At 37.4% G+C, this 18358-nt stretch overlaps 1 protein-coding gene across 3 annotated transcripts in view; it reads right to left on the bottom strand.

Annotated features, from left to right (window-relative positions):
• Positions 1-18358, bottom strand: part of PPP1R1C (protein phosphatase 1 regulatory inhibitor subunit 1C) — a 125183-nt gene that overhangs the window by 68347 nt on the left and 38478 nt on the right. The window contains exon 1 of one of the 3 annotated variants that reach the window (XR_006220836.1): positions 810-1608. The exons of the other annotated variants lie outside the window; for them this stretch is intronic. The gene's annotated coding sequence lies outside the window, so the exon portion shown is untranslated. Of the gene's footprint in view, positions 1-809; positions 1609-18358 lie in introns of those variants that run through there. 3 annotated transcript variants of the gene reach the window in all.

The following is an 18358-nucleotide window of genomic DNA, read 5'->3' as shown; positions in this document are numbered from 1 at the left end:
TCAGGGACAAAGGTGTGTCTCACCCACTTTGAGCCTTCTCTGTCTTAGGAACATTGACAGGCCTGGAACAAAACGGTGCTTAACTGAGGGTGAAGGAAAACACTGTGCTGAGAAAAACGCTCAGCGAAGCAGAACACGTGTCCTTGTCTAGCCCTGGGACCACTGGAGGCTGGGCAGGGCTGACAGGCCCTCTGGCCTCTGTGAAGGGACAGTCTGGTGCTAACCCACTGGTGACTGCTAATCTCAGGGAACACCCGGCAGAGGTAAGAACATTGACCTGGTTTTCCTACAGCACACTGTGTTTAACCTACCTGCACTTCACCCCACTTCTAGCTGCAATGGTGAAGATAAACTGAGTGGCTTATCCAATTCTGAAGAAAGGAAACTGAGCTGTGTTCGGTGGCGTTAAATGTGTTCAACTGTAAGAGAAATGTCCCACCCTTGGCACCGTTTATGAAATTTGGCCTTAAATTCACATCCAAAGAAACGCGCGTGAACACGGCTCTGTCCACAGCTCCTGGCCTGGGTGGGATCTCAGAGGGCCTTGACCGGAAGAGCCCAGACATCCTGCTCAGTCCCGCCCCTTCCCCCCCACCCCCCACCTCCGCTCCACAAAGCAGGCAGAGGGCTTAAGAGTTAGCTGCTCAGTCAAATGTAGGCTTCCAGCGGAGCATTTTAAATATTTATGTATTTTGAGAGAGAGAGAGAGAGAAGGGATAGGGGTGGGGTAGCAGCAGAGAGAGGGAGAGAGGGCGCTGTGGGGGCAGAGCCCCACGCGGGATCCACCCCACTAACTGTGAGATCGTGACCTGTTGTGGAGCATTTTAGAAGCAACTCTCCGGATGTCTTTTGGCTTCCCCTTGGAGATGAGTGTGCACGGCTCGCAGGGCAGCTTTCTGGAACGGGTAGTCAGCACCTGCTTCCCTACATCCAGTTAGATCACAGGCCTGGACTCCAGGTTCAGCATGTGCATGGACGTCGACTAAGTCTTCGTTCCCCGCAGCTCCACCACACCCACAGTCCCAGCCATTAAAATGAATTTCTTGATGAAGATTTCCAGGCTTCCTCGAACCTGGCCAGGGTGGGCGCAGGCGTGGACTCACAAGAGGTCCGAGTTGCCTTGGCTGTGGGGGTGGGAGACTGTGCCGGACATCCAGTGGTGCCTGTTGAGATCGCTGAGGGACAGCCTGGCAAACATGCCCGTGCCCCGCCGCCTGCCAACCAGTTCAGCACGCGCAGGGGATGGAATCTTCCTCCAAGAAGGAACAGCTCTTCAGTCCTGTCCTGACAGTGCGTGGGCTCCGGAAACAGGGCAGGGCCCGGGCTGACGCTGGACCTGCCGTCTTCCAGCCTGGCAGCCTCCCGCCGTGCACTGCAATACCGATCTGTCCTCGTCCTCAGCCTTCTCACATGCCCAGGCGGCTCGGGTTCCCGGGAGGCACTTTCTGGCACATTCCACCAGGTGCTCATGCTCCAACCCACCCCAGCCAGCACCACGAGGTGGGGCGTGTAGTCGTTTCTCAGGCGGGAATTAAGTCCCTCTCCACAGATCTTTGCTGTATTTTTGTGGCGCTGAGGCAGTGGAGACCAACTGTGTTTTCCGGGTAAGCAGCCTCAGGGGTCACCTCCCGGAGAAGCGGTTCCGGGTCAGGACGCGGTTCGAGGTTCAGGCGTTCGCGCCGACTCTGTGCCTTCCTCCGTGAGCCTGCGTGCGGGACCTTGCCGGACATGCCCGCCGCGTGCGGACCTTTACCACCCGCACGCGGTGCTCTCGCCGCCTGGCCGCCACCCGGAAGAGACCTGTGCTTTTGGAGGTAAACAGAATTTCACTTGTGCTCAAATCCATTGGTTGGCGAAAGTGCCGACTTTTCCAATAAATTATTTTGTCTCATATCTCGATTCTGAATTAATAAGAATTCCTACCGAACAAAATTCTCCAAACTTGTTTGGGGATGCCCCACGAAGCACGTTATCCAGCGTGGTGACTTCAATTTCAAACTTTTCTTGTCCATCCACTGTAGCCAAAATGGGCGTGGGCAGTCCGGATAAGGGAGGAGAGAGCCGGGATGGGGAAAAGCACCGCCACCGCCGAACTGTCTGTGGGGTGGGGCCGGGTCGGGACCCGGCCTCGCGCGGTGCCGGAGCTGCTCTGCCGCCACCACCTTAGCCGCCGTCCCTGGTCTCGCTGCCTTGACCTACTGTCCCGGTTACCCTTTCCTGACCCTCAGGTGAGCGCCAAGGCTGAGAGGCTGAGCCCATGGTCCAAACACTGAACGAGGTGTTCATCAAGGAATAACTGTCTCAAGTCAGTGATACAGATCTGCATCAATTGACATGAAAACATGTACTAAAAGGATTTCAAAACCAAAGGAATGGCATTTTTATTTCATAAAGTATAGATAACCCAGAGAGAGAGATGATAGAGAAGTGCATGTATATTCATAAAAGGATATATTCAATATGTTAACAGTAGTTATCTCTTGGTGATTGAATAACACTCTACCTGTACTGTTTCTTTTCCTAGTGAACATACATTACGTACATACAATGAAAAACTATATACGTATCGTGTGGATATACAGAAACACGTATATATAGGTAGTAAAATTTCTATAGAAGTCCACAGTGCATACAGTCGGTATTTCATGTAGTAGGAGACCAAAATAGACAAGCAGCAAAAACAAAACAAAACAAAAGACAAGCAGCTAGAATGGATAGTATATGGAATTTATTCTAATCTTATATCTTGATTACTAGACTTTTAGAAGTTATGGAATTATGGAACCTAATAAATTTGCCCTCCCTTGTGTAGGGGTGAGCAGACAGGAACTATTGGCTGAGGACAGCAATCACAATTGTTTGATATTCCTGGAAGTATCTGGGTCATTATCAGGTAACTGTGAATACACTGAATTGAGCAGTTATATCAAAGCAAAATCTTTTGCTATCATCTTTTAAGTAAATATGAAATATGATCCACTTTAACAATGCATGTACTGTGATCCATTGGTTGGTTAAATGTCAGTTGTGTTTCTTAAGATTTTATTTATTCCTTAGAAGTTTTCAAAATTTATCCCAGGACTCAGAACCTATTGTTTTGAGAACAAAATGGTGTCCAGTCATTCAGCCTTGTGCCTTCTTACTGTCTGAATATAACACACACTAAAATAATGTCTTTTCAAGACAACTGTATAGACTTCACCATTTCATAATTCAATGAAAAAGGTTTTTTTCTTGTTGGTTAGTTTTTCTTATTAATATCAGTCTCGAACTGATTAAGTTAGCCAGTTAAAAGTACTTTTAAAAAGTATACAATTTTGTTTTATATTATGAGTCTGTTTTTCATGATTCCAAAATAGCTTCTGTTTCTTCTCTGAATTTTTGGGGAGTATCAAAAAAGGTAACATAAATTACATTTTTTTTAGAATTTAAACATGTTTTTTTTCCCACTTCACTCATTTGGGACTTATTTTAGTTAGCTGACAGGAATAAGTAAAATAGACAGGAATTTAGTCTCTTTTAGCCACTTGACAACAAATTATAATCATACATGTTTGTTATATGATCATATAATCATTTTCTTTTACTGAAAATATTAGAACACAATAAAAAAAACCTGCATATTTTGTGATTTTAGGTAATTTCACACCAAAAGACCAAATCAGGAATAACTAATCCTAAAAAGCAGTAAATAATTTCCTTTCTCAGTTTACAAAATTGCAGGTTGAAACAGCAAAACAACATTCTTCTGTGTTGTTGCAATGATCTCACATTTGTGTTATTGATGTGGGAGAGTGTTATAGGAGAAACTAGTGTGGCTAATCATCATCCAGTACAGTAGAATTCATTATAAGAGGATTGAATTTGACAAAACCACCATTATTATGTATGATGACAAGTCTCATACGCACGTGCACACACACACACACACCGGCTAAATTATAGATTGTTTTATTTATCACGGCATTCCTTTGGCATTGTCTAAACATAACTTAGCAGACAGGGTAACAGCCAAATATAACTGCTCAAACAGGAGGAAGGAAATTGAGATTTCCCAATGTCCTTTTCTTTCAATGACAAAGACTATAGGTTTGTTTTCACGCATTCTTATTTTATCTGTCCAATTTAGCATGGAGTCAGAACTCTGGCCACCTAAAGCATATGCAAAACCTTATTACAAATAACAATTTTGAATTGTTTTGTGACACTCACATGATTAATGTGTCCACTCCATCATTTAACTGCAGTGTAATAAATTCAGTTTCCATAGTTTCTCTTCTCTGTAGCCAATTGCCATAAAAACCATGCTTTAATCTGTTAGTTAGTTGCCTGTGACTTTGTTGGAATAATAGGTTAAGAAAAATCAGATTCTCCCATCCCTATTGTCTCTACCAAAGGAAAGTTCAGGAATGAACATTGGAATGGCCTCTTTTAAAAGTCTGTTTGCCATCCACATTGAGTTTCTACTGGATTGCCTTTTTATAGGTGTACTTGAGATTTTCACTTGATGTTCTAATATATATTTATCTACTTAGGGAGATGGTTACAAAGTCAAGTGAAAAGGATTCTAAAATCTAGAAAAATTTTGTATGACAAAAACCTGGATGAAGATTGATTCAAGGTTCTTAATTTCCTATCAATTGAATGTTTTGTTGTATGTGGAATTAAGTGTTCAATCCATTAACTTACAGCACTTTCCATAATTTTTTTCATTAATAACTGAAAAAATCTTGCATCTCTTCCATATTAAGCAATCTAAGACAGTGCCTCTGCAGACAGATCCTTCTAAAGGCAGCGATTGTAGGAGCAGAGGTCATTGACACCTTTATATTTAAACTATAATTATTCAAAACCATCCCTTAAAATAAATCCTGGAAGAGATCAGACTAATTTCCCGAATTACCTTTTTTATTTATTTTGCTAAAATTTTTGTTTCAGTGTCATTTAATACTTTACTAAATTTATCATTAAAAATCATTAATCTACAATCAGTGCTTTATCGTATTTTCAAAAATGTAGGAAAAGTATATACTATGAATCATTATATTATCACATTTTTAAAAATTTTTATAAAATATTAACCATCTGTCTTCACTAAACCTGAAATATTTCATATACATCTTTAAATCCAAAAATTGATGGTTTAAATATATTCAAAGAGTGGAGATAGATATGGAGAGGTTATTTTTTGGCTGTCAACATTCACTCCTATACGCTAGTCAAGTTTTTGATTAAAAAATATTTTCTATGTGTCTTCGGAGGCAGTGAGACTCATCTAATAGATCTATAAGAATCGCATATGCGTTTAGCAAAGTTTGAATTGAAAAATAGAGGTCATGTAAGTTTACAAGACGTGATGACAAAGTAGTAATTTCTTGACTGATTTTTACTTTTTAAAAATGTCCACCAATGGAAATACTACAACCCATGTGGTAATGATATTTAGTTACCAAGAAAAACCAGGACTGGCTCTTATGAACATTACCCCTTTGTGCTCTAGAACTCTGAAACGTCCCTCATTAAACCACAGTATTCCAGCTGCCATACTAAATATTACTAGAAATTGATTTTTCCCTTCTTCTATTAATCTACCAAGAGTAAACGCTACAATTGCACAGATTTTACACACTAGCCAGCATCTAAATTATTCTTCCTCTTTTTCAGGAACACTAATAATAAACTGGGCACAGAAAATATTAATAAAATTGCAGAATAAATCTCATTCATGCACATATTCTTTCTCCCATTTCTTTTTCTATCCTGTTAAGCTAGTGTTTGAAGTGAATGCCCATCTTTTGCCATCAAATTCCTTAGTAAAATTCAAAGTAGATAAGGATAGGTTATTTTCGCATCCAGCCTGTGTGTGTTGCTGGATTATAAAAGGCTTAGCTGCCGTTTTGTTTTTGTTTAAAACCAGAATGTACTTCCTTCTCTATGGGAAGCTTCTCTGAACATTCAGAGAGAATGTTTTTGATTCTCTCCTTTGTAAAGTTAGTCAAGAGAGAATGTTTGACTGCTATAATACAATCTGGTTGAAATTGTGGTCAAATGTGTTCTGGGACTCACACTAAGGAAATGTATGCAAAGCACACCCAAATTGATAAATGATGTGGAAAAAGCCTTCTATGTTAAAATGTTTTTCTTTTGAAGTTTCCTCTCAGCTTTGCAGTTGTTTTGCACTCCACTTTATTGTAAAAATACAAGTGCTGGTTTATGGATGACGGGAAGACAGATATAACTAAGTGAAGCAAGATGAGTATTTTGGCAGGGGTCTGGAAGAATAAGGTAATTAAGCCAGGCTGTGGGATCAATGCATGACGTATTACCAGAGTGTGACACTGATCAGAGAACTGGTGAGGGTGGCATCCGAACAGGTGGTCTGGAGGTACCGTTAAGAGTTAACACATGGACAAGCAGAAGATTGCAGTGTTGAGTAGGTAGTAGAGGCAGCATTTTTGTACCCAAAATACCGAACTGGAACAATGTCAGCAGATAGATTCGAATTCTGAGAGGCAATTCAGTCCTAAAGACCAGAATTGGGATTTCAAGCTATAGTACAAGCTGGCAGAATCATATAAGTAGGTGGTAAAGATCAGCTTTCATGAAACTAAGCTTTAAGATTAGGGAAACAGCCACTGAGAGTCTGGACTATTAGAGAAAGATTACTAAAAGACTGAATTGAAATTAGATGGGATAGTCACAGAGCTAAGAAAGTAAACAATAATAAAACATGCTTTAATATGAAATTTTGAGGTTTTGCTTGGAGTGGTATGTATCAGTTCACCACAGGCCAGTGATATCACTTATCACAACTAGAAATCAAGATAAAGTAAAGAATGCATGAAGATCTGCAGAGCAAACTACAGAGACCAAAGACATTGCAGAGTGACAGGCCAGGCCACCAAGTCCGATTTGGCCCCTGGCAGAGGACTACTGTGGGGGAACAGAATCCAGAGATTTTGGTGATTATGTGGGACTGGAGTAACAAAACTGAAGACTTGCCCAGCATATCTTTCTGTTCTATGTTCCACTTTTTGTCTAATAAATGGAGTTATCTGCCTTGGCAGATACTATGCTAGATCCCTAGTGTATTTTCAGTCAGTGTTTCCTTTTCATTTTTCCTAGCACTAATTTGTGAAAAAAGAATTAATTCTCTCCCATAGAGGAGTAGCAGCAGAGAAAAGCAATTCATAGTCTTCTTTCTGAGGTGCCGTGGAGACTGAATCACACGGGCATTGGTGCCATCTTTGACAGTCTCAGAAGGAATTTACCATCAGATCTCTGAAAACAGCAGTGAAATCTAAATGATTACCTTTCAGCAGATTCTATATTTTGGTATCTAACATATTTGAAGGTTGAACATCTTCTCAGAAACCCTTGGATCACAACTATTGACGAGATCATCTATGGCTGTGTAATACAGAGAAGGGCAGAGTTAAAGACAAAAATTGTATAGATGGCTTTAGGTCTACTAGTTCGAGAACAGTCACTGACCCGTGAGCCTTCAGAACTGAATAAGATAAATCAAATGCAAATGAAAGAAATTGCTGTGCACAGCTCAGCTCTTCATTGGGCATGTAAATTTGTCACTACCTTGTGGTTTTAGCATTCCAGCATAGAATCAGTCAGTTAAAAGTGCCAGAGAAATTTATCATGTGTTTCTTACATAGAACACTCACTGTTTCTTTTTAGTAGGGCAATGCAGAATCTCCTAAGACAGCTATGGTGAAACCTCTTTCTGACTTGTTATCAAACTCTCCACTTTTCAAAATGAGCTCTAGTCAGGGGCCTTTTTGCAGAAAGCCTGCTGGGCTCTGTTGGAGGCCTATCATTTGAGGCTGTGAGTTAAGCCACTAGGCAGTGGTTTCAGCTGTGTTTTTCTTTGAGTTCTTAGATTTAGCCAAAACTGGGGCCCAAATTAAAACCACCAGAGCAATGAATTTATATGCGCTGGAAAGGAGACATGGGGAAAAGAAGCAAACAGTAGAAATAGTTTCATCCTGTTGTGCCAAGATTCACACAGCTGTATTGTTCTTTCAGTATTATTTATAGCTTTCTACTTTTAACTGATAGAAGTTGGGATATAACCTCATTACCAAATAGGTTTTTATCTCTCAGAGCCCCCTACAAAATGGTTCATTTTTGTGGCAGTCAGTGAGAATCAGATATATATTCTATGTGGAAATAGTGAAGGAGATGACAAGGAAAACAAAATGGATCGTGTTGGTTTATTAAGAACTCTCAATCAGCAATTGTCTTATGAGAGAGGTTAGAAATCTTCCAAACTGCTTTTATGCTTATATTTCATCATTTCTGCTGCCACTTCCAAACACAGTAAAAAAAGAACAGAAAAATCAGATCATTTAAAACCTCAAAAGTCTGCTTTTCATTAGTATTCTTGATTTTTGTAAACTTGGTTTCTCTTATAAAACATATTTTATCCTACCACAGAATCAGCTTACATGAGGGCCAAAGAACTGTTGCGTCATCCCATCAGTGGTGATTCTCAATCATAGGTAAAGTTTTTCTGCCTATCTGGAGTTTGCATTTCTCACATTTGCTCCAGGAAAATAAATTTACTCCTTTAATGCATGTTTTTTAAAATTTTTTTTAGGAGAGGGTAGGGAATGACATCAGTTTAATCACCCACACTTGTTTTAGTAGCTCTAATTTTTTAAAATTCCGTATCCTTTGGGGTGCCTAGGTGGCTCAGTTGGTTAAGTGTCCGACTCTTTATCTTGGTTCAGGTCCTGATCTCATGGTTAGGTTCATGAGATCAAGCCCTGCATAGGGCTGTGTCCTGACAATGCTGAGTCGGCTTGGGGTTCTCTCTCTGCCCCTGCCCTGTGTGCTCACATGCATTCTCTCTCAAAATAATTAAATAAACTTTGGGGGAAAAATTCCATCTCCTTTTCTTAGAATTACCTAGAGAACTGATGATAAATTATACATTTTATTTTTACATCAATTTTATCCATTTACTTAAAAATAATTATCAGATATTTCAGGTAATGTGGACAACAATCAAGTAATTATTTAATGAACACTTATCTTCCCCACAATGTGCTCTATGTCATTTTGACCTAATAAAATTAAATCTGGTTAGGATTTGAATAGGTTTTAACCAATTTAAAACACTAAAATTTCATTATTCTATCACAGAAAATGTCACAAAGATATTCTTAGCAGAGTCCCCAAATGAAGTCCCATAACTAGGCACCTTATAAATAAGAGTAGAAGAAATGATTGAGGTGAACATGAGAACAATATTCAGAGGTTAATCATTTGAATGGTAATGATAGAAAATTTCGAAGAAATTTTGAGAACTTTAGAGATGGATCTGAGTGGCATTGGAGTTGGAAAAGAATTGGCTGTTTACCAATATTTGGAATATTTAGTACTCTTTGCACTGCATAGAACATTTCCTCTTTTTTCACACTGGCTGTCAAAATTGACAAGACTTATTAAATTTGCTTTGCAACTTACATCAATCATTAGAGAAAATATAATAGTTTCAGTTTGTAAAAAAGATAATGGAATATAAAGTAAACTTCAAAAATATTTCTTTATATCTTATAAATTTAATTACTTGACATGATTATTCAACTTGAAATTATTTCTAATTTGAATTATTAGCTCCTAATTTTCAAAGGTCAAGTTGGGGCTACAGTTCATGCATAAAAACTGGCAGGCAAAGCTAAACTTAAAATTAGGCTTCTGTGTATTCTTACGAAGCCAAATATAAGTGGATATTTGACAATTTTGGAGCCTCTCTACCTTCATCAAACTGCTAAACTACAGGATTTCTTGTTTAAGTCAGATTCTTACTTTTTAATCATGCTATTTGATATTCTCTATTGAAAAAAATTTAATTTTTTTCCAGATTCCTCTGTGTTTCAACTGTGTAGACACACCACTGTGAATTTCAAAATAATTTTATCTGAGTAATTCTGTTATGAGTAGACCATTGTAAAATGACTTAAAATGAAACACCAGTCTCCTTTTAATGAGAATTTCCTATAACAAGAGGCAAACATCCCTTTTTTAGTTTAAATGGAAGATAAATTCCTAAAAATTACAAGGTGTCACTCAACACATTGAGTACATGTGAGTACTCATGTACTACTCATGATAATATAAACAACATGATAATATTTTCAGGGCTTAATCAACTGAAGGCATTCCGATCACTGATGGTAAATATGCTTCTGTTAGTTATGGAAGGAAAGGTCAGTGGAACTATAATTCTCCTCTACTTTACATAACTTTTTGTAGAAAAAGTCTTGAAAGTCTTGGAAAGTACAGAAGTTAGCTTTCGTCAGTAGATCATCTATAAACATTATTTCACATTCTAGGTAATATTTCTCACAAAAAAAGATATTTCATTCACTCAGTTTTATTTTTATTTTTTAATTTTTTAAAACCCTATTTATTTATTTATTTAATTCATCTTGAGAGACAGAGAGAGACAGAGCATGAGTAGGGAAGGGGCAGAGAGAGAGGGAGACACAGAATCTGAAGCAGCCTCCAGGCTCTGAGCTGTCAGCACAGAGCCCCATGCAGGGCTCGAACCCACAAACTATGAGATCATGACCAGAGCCTAGGTCAAACACTTAACCGACTGAGCCACCCAGGTGTCCCTCATTCACTCAGTTTTAAAGATTGAAGGAATTAAATATCTGTGTAGTCAGGTTGTCTTTTCAACTCTTGGTATTTTTCCTGTCCTGGAAACCTTAACCTTCATGCTGTTTCTCAAAAAAAAAAAAAAAAAAAAAAAAATTATCTCAGATATAATTTACTTGAGGATTTCACAGTATAGAAAGCAATGACTATTTATAGTAGATACATGGAAGAACTAGTAGAGGAAAAAGTATTATAATTAGATACTACTTCAACATGTTTATCACCAAGTTCAGATAGGAAAACAGAAAAATCATGTGTGTGTCTGTATGTGTGTGTATCAGGAGGGAAAAATAGCTTTATATTTTAAACATTTTTAAGTCTTAAAACATTTTTTCCTATGAATGGTGATATAAGAAGAAAATTAAATGAAAACACATAAATGCAGTTTATTGGTTATATGATAGATTGTGTTTTTTAGAAGGCTGTCACCAGGGATCTAAAATGCATCCAATATTTTAATAATAATTTATTGCATGTATAATACATTTAGGGAATCCTGCTAGGAACTGGGGTTCAGCCTGAAACAACCACAGTACAGTGTTATAAATAAAGACTGTGATGGAGGAAGCACAAGGTGTGGTACAAGCATATGCCAAGGACATCAAGCTTAGTTTTGGCAGAGCCACAGAGACTTCTCAGAGGAAAGGACATCCAAGCTGATGTGACAGCAAAGGTAGGTGGGATAGGGAAAGTTGATGGGACAAGGAAGTTAGATGAGGGGACTGGGGAGGAGAAGAGATTTTAATCAGAAGAGGCTATTTTGTGGGGGTATCCCGAGGTGTGAAAGAGCATGACAGTTTCTTAGATATTGAACAAAACTCAAATATTTGGACTGTCGAATGATAGGAGTAGGTTCAGAGAGAACAGAGTGAAAACTTAAGAAGGAGCTAGATAATTTGGAGCTTTGTAATGATATTAAGAAGTTTGGTCTTCTTTCTAAAGTGATGAGAAACCACTGATGGGTTTTAACCAGGTGAAGGCACGATCAGATTTCCCTTGTAGAAAGATTATTCTGACAATTGTGTGGAGAATGGATTGCAGGGGTCCATCTTGGATGTATAGCTAATTCAACTAGGACGGTATTTCAGTAATTCCCACGATGGAATATGATGATTTGAACAAGGTTAGAGAGATGTTTAAGAGAAAGAATGGACTGGACTTTGTGACTGACTGGATGTGGGAGGGGAGTGACAAAAGAGGAGAAGGAAGTCAAATATTATATCAATTTCTGGATCATAATTGGAGTAATTATGGAATGTTGATTTTGAGGTACTTACTAATGTTTCAAGTGGGAAGAATTCAGAAATCATCTCTTGGAAGTGAAAGCAGAGCGAAGATACAGATCTGGGAGTCATCAGCATGTAGGTGGTCAGTGATGCCATGGGAAAGGATGACAATGAGAGAGAGGGTGGAGAATTAGAGAAGCAGAGGGCCTGCATGACAGCCCTAAAAACAAAGGGAAGAGGTAGGCTGGGGAAGACATGCCTATAAGACAAAGGAGCAGCCAAAGGGTAGATGGGGAAACTCCATTGGCAATGTATATGATTTAAGTCATTCTTCAGAGTGGACCTGAATTTGTCCTGGGTTACCCATTCCACTTTTAAACTCATATGTGTAAACTGCTTACACAAAGCTTGCTCTCTAGATAATTTGTATTGTACTATATCCGGAATATATATAATAAAAATAGATACTATGTAGATCCTTTTCTTTTTGTGCATATTTTATGTTTGATTTCAGTATGAGTGGCATTGTAACAGGCAAATCAAATACTCTTTTGCCTGTTTTCTTAGTTTTAATTTAAAAAAACAGCATATTTGAGAAAGTTCAGTACAATAACTATATTTCAGACTCTGAGCAGGTTTGGCAGGAGGTTGGGGATATCATAAGACTTGTTGGAAATCAGTTCTTATAAAACAAAATGTTGGTGGTTTAAGAAAATAATTCAGGGACAGATGGATCAAATTTACTTCCACACACTTGAATTTGAATATGAAGTGGTTGACCAAATGCATTTTTCACTCATCTAAACATAACTCTATAAATACTGAATTTTTAAAATGCTGATTTGTGTGTTCTTTTGCTCTCCCAATAATTGGCCATCATCCTTTCCTAGTCAATTGCTTCTTTGATTTCTCTGGTGGCTCAATGTTTGGAGTTGCATACATAGTTTTAAAGGAAGGAAGTACAAATCAAAACTACAAAACTACAATGAGATATCACCTCACACCTGTTAAAATGGTTATCAAAAAGACAAGAAGGAACCAGTGCTGGTGAGGGCATAAAGAAAAGGGGACCCTTTTGCACTGTTGGTGGGATTATAAATTGAGAGCAGTCGCTATAGAACACTGTGTTGTACTTTGTAAAAAAATTATTAAAAAATTATATGATCAAAAAAATTTATCAAAAAATTATATGATCCAGCAATCCCAATGCTGGGTATATATCTGAAAGAAATGAAACCAACAATCTCAAAGAGGTATCTATACCCCCATGTTGATTGTAGCATTATCCATAATAGGTATGACCTGGAAGCAACCTAAGTATCTGTGGATGGATGATTGGATTAAAAATGTGATTTTATACACACATGCATTAAAATATTATTCAGCCAAAAAAAAAAAAAAAGAAGGAAGTTCTGCCTTTTGTGACAACACTGATGGACTTTTAGGGTATTATGTTTAAGGGAAGTAAGACATATGGAGAAAAACAAATACTGTTTGATTACGCATATATGTAGAATCTAAAAAAAAAAACCAAAAAACCTCAATTTATAGACACAGAGTAGAATGGTGGTTATTAGGGGCTAAGGGTGGAGGAAATAAGGAGATGTTAGTCAAATGGTACAAACTTCCAATTGAATGAGTTCCGGGGATCTAATGTCCAGCCTAGTAATTATAGTTAATAATACTGTATTATATACTTGAAAATTTCTAGGATAGCACATATTCAGTATTCTCATCACACACACGCACAAGCACACACAAAAGGTAATTATTGATCATTCTGCAGTATGTACATGAATCAAATCTTTACATTCTATACCTTAAACTTACACAATGCCATATGTCAGTTATACTTTGATAAAGCTGGGAAAATAAAATCCTACTCAAAGCAAGAATCTTTTCTGTGAATCCTAACAGACTGTCTTTCAATATCAGCTTAAACAGTTTTAGTAAAAGGGAGTGAATTGAGGAATTTTTATGCAATCTGTTATAAAATTTAACCATTAGAATATTGTTTTCTGTTCTGAGCTAAAATCTACCCTCCTGGAGGTTCAGCCCACATCCACATTACTCTTTGTCAGTTGATGACCCTCTTAAAGCTGATTTTCAGAACTGAACACTATATCCCAAATGAGGTACATCATAGTTCTCTTAATGTTGCAAAATACTACATCAGTTGCCATATACAATAGGGTCACATAGCCTATTTTGTCTAAGTCTATGGATTTGATTCACATAAACCTTTCTTTCTTTTTCTTTCTTCCTTCCTTCCTTCCTTCCTTCCTTCCTTCCTTCCTTCCTTCTTCTTCTTTTTCTTTCTTTCTTTCTTTCTTTCTTTCTTTCTTTCTTTCTTTCTTTCACTTTCAGTAGTTAAACAAAGGATCTTATATTCTTTCCTGATGTATTTAATCTGGAAGGCTTTCAACCTTTGTCTTTGATTCTGCCATCAGATATCTACATAAGTCTTTCCAGCTTTGGGTCTTTAGCAAGACTTCACTTAGAGTCATTAATAAAAATGTCAAACAAAATGGCTTAAGAAGAGGCAAATCATTTAGTTACTAGGCCCGTATATATCCACTGATCTTTAGGTAGGGTTACATAAAAAATTATGAACTAAGTGCATTATAATCCAAAGTTATTTTTCATCCTATATATATGAATATCAGGAGATATTTGCTAGGTATCTTATTGGTATACATATGTTTTAAGCATTGCCTAGATCAATTAATATAGTATATCTGCTAAAAGAGTAAAAATAAAGTTGTGGGAACATGATTTGTTTTTAATGAACCTACTTGTGTCTAGGAATCAACATTTTAGATTACTGAGAAGTCTGGAATAGAGTTTGCTTCAAATTAAGGTCAAATTAAGAGTTCACAGTTTCTAAACTCTGCTGTTCTCTCAGCTGTAAACATCAAGATTCCCTGCAGTCTTCTGCCAGTTCATTTATTTTACTTGTATCTTTAAATGTTGACAGCAACAGCTCTTTGGTCATAATTGCTATTTTTTTATTATGATATACTTTTTTTCTGAGCCTGGGAACCTGAACTTAAAGTAACAAGCAGTACTCTCTCTCTCTCTCTCTCTTTATTACTAAGCTTATCTTCAGGTCTGTTTTAACAATGCTCCTAGCACATCTTCACTTAGAGGTAAATTCTCCTTACAGAAAGGGATGAAGGAAATATAAAAGTTGAAGACCTCTTTTTGTTTGTTTGCTCTTGTTTTTAAACTAAAATTACTGCATCTTAAGACAATTGGGAATGCCTTTTTTTTTTCTTGCTCCTAAAGGATCTAAAAGCTATTTTATATGTGTGTTTTATTTTCAAGCTGCAACTTGTTCTGGTATTTAGCCTCTCTGATAGAATTTTTACAGATCCACAAAACTCTCTGAAATTTATGTGTTGCTAATATGTTGCCTCTTTCATCTTTGTGTTCTCAAAACTGAATGTATAAGACTTTATTCTTTTTAAAACTGCTAACTAGCATAACAGAAGGATAGGCTAAGAAATATAGGCCTTTAGTGAGTTTACCTTGAAAATGTGACTTACAATGTAAGTACTTATGAATGGATCATTTAATGTTTTGTACATATGTGTGTATATATATATATATATATATATATATTCACACATTGTATACACATATTTATATATACATGCACACACCCCTATAGTGATCTTTAAAACAATATTTTGATAAGATACATTATGGCTCTATATCAAATATTTTGTCAGGAAGTGCAAGTTATAATTATTACATTGTCTTTGTTCTCAATAAATTTAGAACTGTGGAATGTTGATACTGGAACTGCATAGAAATATCTTAGGAATCACCTTCTAAATGAACATATTCCAGTTGATTATTGCAGCTGTCCAAATACTAAAAATTATGCTGAAAATCAGAATTAAGTATTAGTATGCCTGTGTAGTAATTTCATGTTTAAAATGTCTGTTAATTTTATATATGCATATGGAAGTGAGCAGTAAATAATAATAAAATAATCTAATAACTGCTGTTTGAGTACTTACTTTGTATCAGGACTTGCTAAGTCCTTTACATATGTTATCCTATTTAAGCCTTTAAACAACATTATTGGGTAGTTTTCATTATTCTCAGTTTATAGGCAATGAAAGGGACACATCAAATAGTAAGTGGTAAAATCAGGATTTGAAACAGATCTGAGCAGACCCACTGAATCATTGAGAGGAGAAACTTTCTAGAGTTACAGACTGTAAGAGGGAAAGGAGCTCTTGTTCTACCAAATAAATTTAAAAAAAATTTTTAATGTTTATTTATTTTTGAGACAGAGAGAGACAGAGCATGAACGGGGAAGGGTCAGAGAGAGGGAGACACAGAATCTGAAGCAGGCTCCAGGCTGTCAGCACAGAGCCCGATGTGGGCCCGAACTCACGGACTGTGAGATCATGACCTGAGGTGAAGTCGGATGCTTAACTGAGCCACCTAGGAGCCCCTCTACCAAATAAATTTAAACCCAGTTTGCATTGACTTTGTAGCTCCAGCCTTCTACCTCGTTTCATGGAAGGGGCTTGTTTTGGAGAATCTACTCTCCCTTCCACCACTTAGTCAAACCCCTTGTCTATGAAGAAGCAAAATAAGTTGTGTTTAAAGCACAATGAAATTAATGAGGACAACATAGGTCTCTATAGTAAAGCCTTTGTTGGATGATTCAGAAACAAATTTAGCTTCTTTTATCCCCCTAGCGTATTTAGAGTTGGCAGTAAGAATGCCAAGAAGTAAACTGTATGTGGAAAAAATATATACATAAATCCTCCTGGCAATTATTTTTTATAACCGAGGCACTTACATGATTGGTTAGAGGTTTATTCTTCAAAAAATAAGTTGAGCAGTTGTTAAAAACTGATGAAACATTGTAAAAATATTTTACTTAGGCATTTGATTTTAAAACCTAGCTTTGTATCATAACAACCATTTCTTCATTCATTCACTCATTCATTCATTCAGTAAACTTTCTTTGTGAATCAGGTCTCCTGCTCCATGTGGGGGTGAGAAGAAGCAACGTGATATAGTGATGGAGATTCCAGATTCTTAGACTGCTGAGATATTTAACAGATATGTACATGGGCACATAGTCACTTGTCATTCCCTCTCCGAGTAGTTATCGAGCAACAAGGTACCAGGCATTGGGCTAGGTACTAGGAATACAGAGTGAAATCAGATACAGTCCTTTCTTTCAAGAAGACACAGACCAAAAAATCACAGTGCAGCGAAATAAGTCGTATGTTAAAAGTGTGTAAGGGCTATGGGAGCGCAGTTCAATCCAACAAACTTTGCATTCCTATTATGTGCCAAGGACCATGGTGAGTGTTGTGAATCTTTGTTGATTGTGGTCAACACATGTTGATTCTAGTCATTTGTTAATTATTGGCCTAGCATCTCATTTTCTGCCCAACAGCAACCTGATAGATTTTGAGGAATAATGATTTTCTTCTTGGGATGAATGTGGAGAGGTTATAATTTGCTTTCTTGACCCCAGGATCTACTTGAATTCAACCTGTTGATCAGCATTCCCACCATGTCTATGACTTCCTTATATCTTCCAACTTAAACTTTTTATTTAAGTTGGCCCAAATTGGTTTAATAGGTATGAGTGACTAGAAGATCAGCTGGGCCAGTCCAGCCCTCAGAAAAGCTCATGGTGTATTGATGGAGAAATAGTTTCAATATAATATGGTAAACACTTCATCTCATGACACTTTTGCTGCACAACCTTTGCTCTTTAGTCACAGTGGCCTTGTTGTTCCTCAGAAGCACTATTCTCTTTCCCAGTCAGGGCTTTTGCATATGTTCTTCCTTCTACATGAAAAAGTTTATATTCTACCTTGGTCCCTTTTTACACATCACATATTAATTCCTGGAAGAAGACCTCTGATTCCTCAAACTAGGCTACATATATTTCTCATTATACAGTCTGATGACACCTTTAAGTCTTTTTGATAGCATTTATCGTGATTATCATAAATTAATCATTTGTGTACTGATTTATTTAATATTTGTCTTCCCTTCCTAAACACACACTCAGTAAGGGAAAGAACTTAGCCTTTATCCCAAGTAGGACAGTTTCCTAGCTATGGTAGGCACTCAAAAATGTTTCATTGCATGAATAAATCAATGATTAAGTATATTATGTACACACAGATTTAAGGAAACCTGGAAAAGACACACACATTAGCCTAGAGTTAAAAAAAGAGCTTCCAGAATCCATACCTGAATCATGACAAAGAGGAAGAAGTAGATCACTGGAAGATTCAGAAAAGCCTGGCAGAAACAAACAGCATGAATAAAAGGATACATTTATAAAATAGTATGCTGTGCCCTGATACCTAGAAGCAGTTCAGAATGGTTTAGGGTAGGGATGAGAATAAAAAGTTTGTCATAGGGAGTCTTTAACATCATGCAAATGAACTTGG

Source organism: Panthera tigris, chromosome C1 (genome assembly GCF_018350195.1).
Source record: "Panthera tigris isolate Pti1 chromosome C1, P.tigris_Pti1_mat1.1, whole genome shotgun sequence".
Classification (NCBI taxonomy): Eukaryota; Metazoa; Chordata; class Mammalia; order Carnivora; family Felidae; genus Panthera; species Panthera tigris.
Note: the sequence above shows the minus strand (reverse complement) of the source record. Positions and strands in the feature narration are given on the sequence as shown.